The following is an 8550-nucleotide window of genomic DNA, read 5'->3' on the forward strand; positions in this document are numbered from 1 at the left end:
GGTTCCAAATCTGACAACAGGATATGGTTTTAGTTTTAAGTATTAAAACCAGATATTATTTTTTATTTGTATTTTTATTATTATTTACCCCCTTTTCTCTGTGTATTTTTAATGCACTGACACAAAATCTATTTTGAGAGCATAATTCTTTTGTGGCAACTTTTTAAAAAAGCTAAAAACACAAGAATTGAACATATGATCTCCACAGATCACTTAACAGCAAGAACCTTTACGGTTCACAAAAGTCCTCATTGAAATTATTGACTGGAGGGGTGAGTTTACAGAAAAATCATGTTAAACACTAGAGGGCATACAATGACAAGTTTCTTGCCTCTGTGAATGTATACAGAGACGTTAGAACAGCTTTTAATCAGATAGATCAGCGGTTGCCTCACAGCCATGTGTTTTGTTTTGTTTTGTTTTGTTTTCACGAACTCACCATGTCACTGTATGAGAAGACTGCTGTTTATTCTTGTGCCTGAAACTTTTGGTAGTCACGTTAATACACCAATGACAAATCATCCTTCATCTGGAAATCTCTGTATATGTGACACTTCAACACATTCTAACGCATTCTTACTCCCTACACATCCACATGCCAAATGAGGATCGAACACAATTAAAAAAAAACTTCACTGTAACAATACAAAATGTATTTTATTGGTAGTGTTGCAACAAACTGTTATCTGTCTCTCTCTCTCTCTGTCTTATTTTGATTCTCAGATACACAAACAAGCTAATCTCCACCCACTCTGCCTACACAGCATCAAAATCTCTCATTCACATCACCATTTACAGTTGAAGTCTCAACCAGGTAATGACCATGGCCATTGTATGGCGTGTGCTCCTTCTGTCTCTCATTTCAGGTGTGTGAAGTCTGTATCAGGATAGAAAGAGAATGTCTGGATGTCAGCTCCTTCCCATCACCTAAACTCTGTAGCTCTTTCAGCTGCTCACTGTCAGTCTCTCACCTTGTCAGTGGTCAGCAGACCAGGACAATCAGTTAACCTGTCATGGAGAGTTCAAGGACTCTCTCTGACTTGGTTGCATTGGATTTGACAAAAAACAGGGCTTAGGAGAATGGATTGGAAGTATTCATGATGGGACTGGCACAACATTTGCCCAAAGTCTCCAAGGCCAGTTTTCCATCACCAAAGACACTTCTCAAAATTGTTTGAATTTAGTGATGAAGACCCTCAAATAGGAAGACTGCAGTTTATTTCTGTGCAAGACAAGCACAGTGACACAACAGACTGAAACAGTTGTATGTGTGGTAAGCACTGAACCATGTCTGAAGATAAATAATGAAAGACAAAAATTGTCTTAAAATTGTTATTTTATTACATTTAAGCTCCTAGATAGTAAAAGTAACCATTAAAAATCCCTACTTTAATCACTAACAACTGCTGAATTGTTTTGAAAAATAAGTTATGTTTTCCCTATTGTTAGTCTTTCGTAATATAATATATTGTTATATTTTAAACAAACAAACAAAAAAGTTATGTAAATTGATAAATAGTACATAACAGTTTTAAAATGCAAGTGCAGGGATACTATACTCTGACTGGGCCTACAGTATACAATCACAGGAATAACACAGAAAGACAGACTATAATTCACACTAATGGCAAATTTAGAATTACAAATGAATGCAACCCATGCATGTTTTTAGGCTGCAGGAGGAAGCTGGAGTACAACACAGAAAGGGCCCAGCTGGCCAGTGTATTCGAAACCAGGACTACTTTCAGTAATGCTGTGCACCACCATGTTTCTCTTACAACCTGAAACTTAGATACACCAATATTGAATTTATATATATAACTAAAAGTTTATTGTAAAATAAATATATCTGTTGATTTATTTATTCATTATTACAATTTAAATATGGAAACCTTTACATGATACAATGATGACATGATGCTTATAAATTATGTTGGATAGTATTCAATATTGACTGCTTCCAGTTCTGTTTATATTTATAAGCTGTATCAGACTTCTAATAATTGGTTTGTCCTTCTCCATTCATTTTGTCCAAATTCTACCTCCTCAGTTAATGCAAATATTGATCTCCGTGCCTTTATTAATTTCTCAGCAAAGTGATGACAGCAAAACTACACAGACAAAAGCTGCCAATATGACTTTAACTACAAGTATAACATTTATTTTGCTGGCAGTGATTCCTGGTGAATAACACAGATCTGCATTCTTCTGTATTTATACTTCGGTTCATGTGTGGCTTGTTTCTCATTACACTTATTTTCTTCCAGCTATTTGCAGTCAGACGCTCACTGAATCTGAACCAGTGATAAAACGCCCTGGAGATTCTCACAAACTGACCTGCACATATGCAGGGATATCAGATGGTTCTGCTGATATCAGCTGGATCAGACAGGCTGAAGGAAAATGGTTGGAGTGGGTTGCTTTAATTTCTGCTCCAAGTGGAAGCAATAAATATTATTCCACATCTGTCCAGAATCGCTTCACCATTTCCAGAGACAACAATGTGGATCAAGTGTATCTGCACATGAGCAGCTTGACAACTGAAGATTCTGCCATTTATTATTGTGCTCGAACGCCACAGTGTTACAGGAAGCCACAGAGCTGCACACAAAACACTGCAGATGTCACTGTGACACTGATGGTTAGAATATTTAGAGCTATCATTAAACTCAACATTAATACATGCCATGATACACCTTTTCTTTTGTTTGTTTATTTATTTATTATATTATTTATTTTGGGTTTTTTTTAACAAAAGTCATAGAATTTTTTTTTCTTTTTATACAACACAGGGTCATTAGTCTTTCAGTGATAGAGCTTCTAAAAAGAGACAGTGCAGTGGTTTTATTATAAATTTATCGAATAGCCTATTTGGAAATGTCCCAATTCCTTTAAAGAGCTAGTTCTTTTTGTTTGTATGACATGCAATCATACTGTTAAAAAGCATAGAAAAATCAAGGACATTAGATCATCCAGAGAAAAAAGACAGACACACCCTGTGTGCACTGAAAAGTCAAGCAGTTTAGATAATGCATGAGATCCTAATCATAAAAAATAGGCAAATGGTTTCCTCTCCTCTTAATAAATGAATAAAAGCATGCCGGTCGTTTGTCGTGTTAAAACATGTCATAATATCACTTGTTGCTTGTCCAACTGTGCTTGATTTTTACAAGTTATGTACTAGAAATCAGACACTAAAACCTAGATCTGCCCATTTTAATTGACTGTGTATATCTCGTTTAACAGACCCCCTAAATATTAAGCACCTACTTTAAATTGTTATTTATATTCAGCAAAACTGCACTCTTAGCCATTAGGTCTAACTTCCTCAGCTGATGAACTGCAATTTCAATACATGTTAATACATTATTGATTTTGACACTTTAAGGAGGAGTCAATGCAAATACTGATCCTTCCACCTTTATTTTGTCCCCAGCAAAGTGAAGACGACTAAAACTGACAGACAGCAACTTTTCAATATGATTCTATCTACATCTATAACGCTTTTCCTGCTATCAGTGATTCCTGGTAACTACCATAGATCTGCATTCTTTTGTATTTATGCTTAAGTTCATGTTTGGCTCATTTCTGATCATATTTATTTTCTTCCAGCTGTTTGCAGTCAGACGCTCACTGAGTCTGAACCAGTGGTAAAACGCCCTGGAGAATCTCACAAGCTGACCTGCACATATGCAGGAATATCAGATAGTGATGCTGCTATCAGCTGGATCAGACAGGCTGAAGGAAAAGGGCTGGAGTGGGTATCCTTCATTTCTGCTCCGAGTGGGAGCACTAAAAGCTATTCCACATCTGTCCAGAATCGCTTCACCATTTCCAGAGACAACAATGTGGATCAAGTGTATCTGCACATGAGCAGCTTGACAACTGAAGACTCAGCAGTATATTACTGTGCTCGAACGCCACAGTGATACAGGAAGCCACAAAGCTGTACACAAAACACTGCAGATATTGTTGTGATACTAACTGGTAGGACATTTTGCAAAGCAACTACTGATTTTTAAAAATCCCTCATTGTAAATGTTTTTGCCCCTGTGTTTATACTACATACTACTCTTGTAATGAGACCAAAGTTTGTTAATAAAGTTCTTGTTTTTATTGTGCTCGAAAGCCACAGTGATACAGGAAGCCGCAGAGCTGTACACAAAACACTGCAGATGTCACTTTGTGACACTGTGTGAGTGTGACTGATGGTTAGAATCCACTTTATATCAGTTGTTAACTGACCTTAAACCCTTACTATGAAATGCTTCCTGGATTTTCATAGTTATGCATAATTATTATTTTGTTATTATTGTTGTTAATAAGTATGATTTACAAATATTTCTTTTTCATCTTGAACATTTTTTGTTTGGTATTGTTCTAGTTCCTAGTTACTTGTTCATGTTCTGTGTTCCCTTTCATGTCTTGGTCTTGCCTCTGTGTGTCCTCCGCAGCGTCCCCTGCGTTAGTTATTTGTGCCTCCCTTTGAAGCCAGTCTTGTCTCCATGTTTATTTGTCTGTCAGTTTCCGAGTCATGTCTCTGTCTGTCTCTGACTCTCTCTGTGAAATTCTGTTCGTGTCTCACTTGTTTTGATTTCCTGTGTTATTTTGATAGTTATCGTCTGATGTGCTTTGTGTTCAGCTTTGCATCCCATGTCTCCTTATGTCTACTTTGCTCCAGCTGTGTTCCCATGTTTCTCCACTTCTAATCACTGTCCTGTTGTTCCTTGTCAGAGTGTACATTCATGTTCATATGCCCAGTCATGCCCTTTTAGTTTGTATTTAGTATCCTGTTTGCTTGCCTTTAGTTTTACCTCCTGCTGCCTCTGCATCTGCAATCTTGGGTCCTCCTTCACCACATCCTGACACAGACAGGCAGTGTTGGGGAGTAACGGAATACATGTACCGCCGTTACGTATTTAAAATACAAAATATGAGTAACTGTATTCCGTTACAGTTACCATTTAAAAGGGTGGTATTCAGAATACAGTTACTTTGTTGAAATAAATGGATTACACGGCAGTATTTTCCTGTTTCATATATTAGGCTTTGCCCTCTCTATTTTTGGTAATTCCACGCCAGTGGAAACCCAAACAAAACACGCATTAAGAGGCTCTAATGCCTGTGTCTCAATCTCGCGGCCCATGTCACCTCTACTTGTGGCCTCCATAATGACGTGACGAAATATTTTTAAAATTTATTCACAAAAATGATTTAATATGAAGGCAACAGGCAGAGTGTTACAGGTATAGCCCTAAAGAATGTAGCCTCATGGGCAGTGTAGTCCGTGCTGCAGGGAGAATGGACTGCCATACCCGTTATGTGTCTGTGAGCGCGAGGAGGGAGAAAAAGGGGACTGGGAAGTAGGAGTTGTCACCGAGCAGAAACGGGAGCTGGAAGCATGTAAATATAATAATAATCACTGCAGCCAAACAGAGTGCCTGACGAGCCCAGTTGTAAGTAAGCTATTAAGACTCGACTGTACACTGTGTTCGTGTTTTCCTCCGAAACAATAAGTTCAGTTGGAGCAGCCTTTCAACGCCTCTCTCTGTCTCCCGCTAGCAAAGTTGACCCAGACAACAAAGTAAAGCTAATTTTCAGCTACGAGCACGACACAGAACCCGACGTAGTAGCCAGAGGTCCCTTTACGGTTTTACGCCTTTTTACCTGTTTTATATACGCGCAGAATAGTTTTCTATACGAGATCGCTGCAAAAAGTGCAGCCTTACCTAATGTCCACCCTGCTGTTACTCATTTTATATTAAGATTTTAAAATCTAGTTGGTATTGGTATGGCGAGTAGTTTCAGTAAAAGTAATAAATCACACAGCAATAGTACATTCATGTAGTTGTAAAAAGCATGATAATATATGAAGTAATCCAAAGTATTCAGAATACGTTACTCTCATTGAGGAATGTAACAGATACGTTTCAAAATACATTTTGGGGCATGTAATCTGTAATCTGTAGTGGAATACATTTTAAAAGTTACCTTCCCAACACTGCAGACAGGCTCCTGGTAAAGGCATGAATTGCTTACTATATATAGTGGACTGTGTGAACAGTCCCTCATACTCATCCATGAATTCATTTTTTAAAAAACCAGAAAAACACACATACTGTTGGATTGTGTGTCCACAGGTGTTTGTACTTTGCGTCACAATAAAATGACGGTAAAAGGCTCCGCCCACTTCCTATCCATGTCTCACCATGCAACGACTTTGTGAATGGACTGGAGAAGTGTAGTGGAAGAGTCCTCCGTCAGAAATAAGATATGTGTGTTGACTTTTTACTCTCCCTCAAAAGTATTATGCCATAACACTGCACAGAGCAGCTCTGCTAACAGGTTATGGGCCCAGAGCAGCAGCTAAGAGATCCTGTAACTGCCAAAGGAAGGGCAGCGTTTCCTGAAACCGCAAGTTACCGGCAGGTGTTAAAAGTTTGGCACGATTGAGTGAGTAAGCGTTTTTGTGCATCATGAGCAGACGCACGGCAGAGTCGGGCAGTCGATATTCCCGTTTGCAATTTGATGGAGATGAAAGGAAATATGAGATATGGGAAACGAAGTTCCTTGGTCATCTCAGACTACAAGGTTTGAAAGATGTCATCTTAAAGGCTGAGGGTGATGAAGAAGCCGATGGTGAAGATGATGACAAAAATGCAGAAGCATATGCAGAGTTGATACAATTTCTGGATGACAAAAGTTTATCGTTAGTTATGAGAGATGCAGTTGATGACGGACGGAAAGCCCTAAAAATTTTGAGAGGTCATTATGCAGGAGTGGGCAAGCCAAGGATCATAAGTCTGTACACCGAACTCACTTCTCTCACGAATGAAAAGAATGAAAGTGTGACGGACTATATTATCCGAGCAGAAGCAATTATCACAGCATTAAAAAATGCGGGTGAGTCACTAACTGATGGACTTCTGATCGCAATGATAATGAAAGGTCTACCAGAGACGTTTAAACCCCTGATTGTGCACGTTACACAGAGTGAAGCAAAAATCACATTTTCAGAGTTCAAAGTAAAACTCAGAAGTTATGAAGAAACCGAGAGAATGCGTGCGGCTGTAACTGATGACAACGTAATGAGGACAAAAGTGCAATCAGACCAGGATTCTACTTCATGGCGAGCAGATGACCGAAGATCAAAGAATAATGAGATTGTGTGTTTTAAATGTGGACTAAAGGGACACACTGCAAGAACGTGCCGATCCAGAGTATGGTGCAGTTTTTGCCGGAGTAGTACACACAAAGATGCGACCTGTAGAAGGAAGCTAAGACGGGATGAAGCGAGAGGGGTCGTGGAGAAGGACTACGCGTTCAAGACGGGCTCCAAACCCCAGAGGGTCCCGGACGGCGGCCAAGGGATGCTGAATAACCAGCTACTGGTGGATACGGGAGCGACGTCACCAACACGTTCTCACTCCCAACTCGTCAAATGTGTGACGCATGGTCAGGCTCCCTCTGCTTCACTTATCGACGCGCAGGGTACCCCCCTGGCGTCGAGAATTGACGTGCAGGGTCCTCCTATTGAATACTATACTGATCCCTAATCGTTGTTTATTGACGACAAGAGATTTCCGCGGAAGAGCCTGTTGTTCGTATATTTATACATTTCCGAAATCACATTGTAGTGACGTGTACTGAACACAACTACCTGAGAAACAGCAGATACAGCAGATAAATTAATTATAGGCCATTACTTTTGTATCGTTTATTGCATTTATGGAGGGAGAGGTGCATGCTGGGTAATGGCACAGCTAGCGACCGGGTGACTTTATTCACCCGCTTCGCCTGTTATCAGTCCATACAATGGGCGTTATTAGCAGAAATCAGTCCCATAGATGTGGGCCATCCACCTGCTAGATTGTTCAGAAGGTTGTTATCATCCATCCAGATGGAGGATCACTGACAGGAGCGTGGAAGACTCCAGAATCCACTCTGGCTGGAATCCGGTGGATACAGCAGTGTTACAGGTAAGACCATTTAAACGGACAGCATTTATAGAATGACTATTAAAAGTCAGCGAGTGTCAATAATGTTAATTTGGTTATGTTAGTAATACACCGAGTGCTAATATAACAGCTTTAAGATGCATTTGTAGATATTATTACGTGTTTTACCGTCTTTATGGTGCTAGCTTAAAGTTACGGTGTAAACGTTAGCTTATATTGTAGTAAAGCTGTTACTGTTTAAACGATGTTAGCACAGAAATATTAGCTTCTGTCATGACTAATGAAGTTACTAATTAATAAAGTTTCCATTAAAGTGATTAATCGCAGCCACAGATTGACAGTAAATATCTCGATTAGCTTCAATGCATCTGTAATAAATATGTGCAAGTTTCAGTGCTTCGTTTAAACTGTATGATACTTATACTGACCCAGGGTCAGTGTAAAATACAATCCTAGCTGTGTGAACAAAGCCTGGCTCGTTTAATCCTGCATGACAAACCTCAGGATGCAGGTTCTTATTACTCTTTCCTGCTGGCACACCTGTCACACCTGAGAGTCAGCTAGAAACTTACAGTGACGTGGACATCATGCA

The 8550-nt window shown here is 39.3% G+C and overlaps 1 long non-coding RNA gene across 1 annotated transcript in view; it reads left to right on the plus strand.

The window, feature by feature from the left end:
• Positions 1-7803: 7803 nt before the first annotated feature.
• LOC134625375 (uncharacterized) overlaps positions 7804-8550 on the plus strand; it is a 2421-nt gene continuing 1674 nt past the window's right edge. Inside the window, exon 1 of the long non-coding RNA XR_010093719.1 lies at positions 7804-7979. This is a non-coding gene — a long non-coding RNA (uncharacterized LOC134625375). The remainder of the gene's footprint in view (positions 7980-8550) is intronic.

Source organism: Pelmatolapia mariae, linkage group LG4, assembly GCF_036321145.2.
Source record: "Pelmatolapia mariae isolate MD_Pm_ZW linkage group LG4, Pm_UMD_F_2, whole genome shotgun sequence".
Lineage (NCBI taxonomy): Eukaryota > Metazoa > Chordata > Actinopteri > Cichliformes > Cichlidae > Pelmatolapia > Pelmatolapia mariae.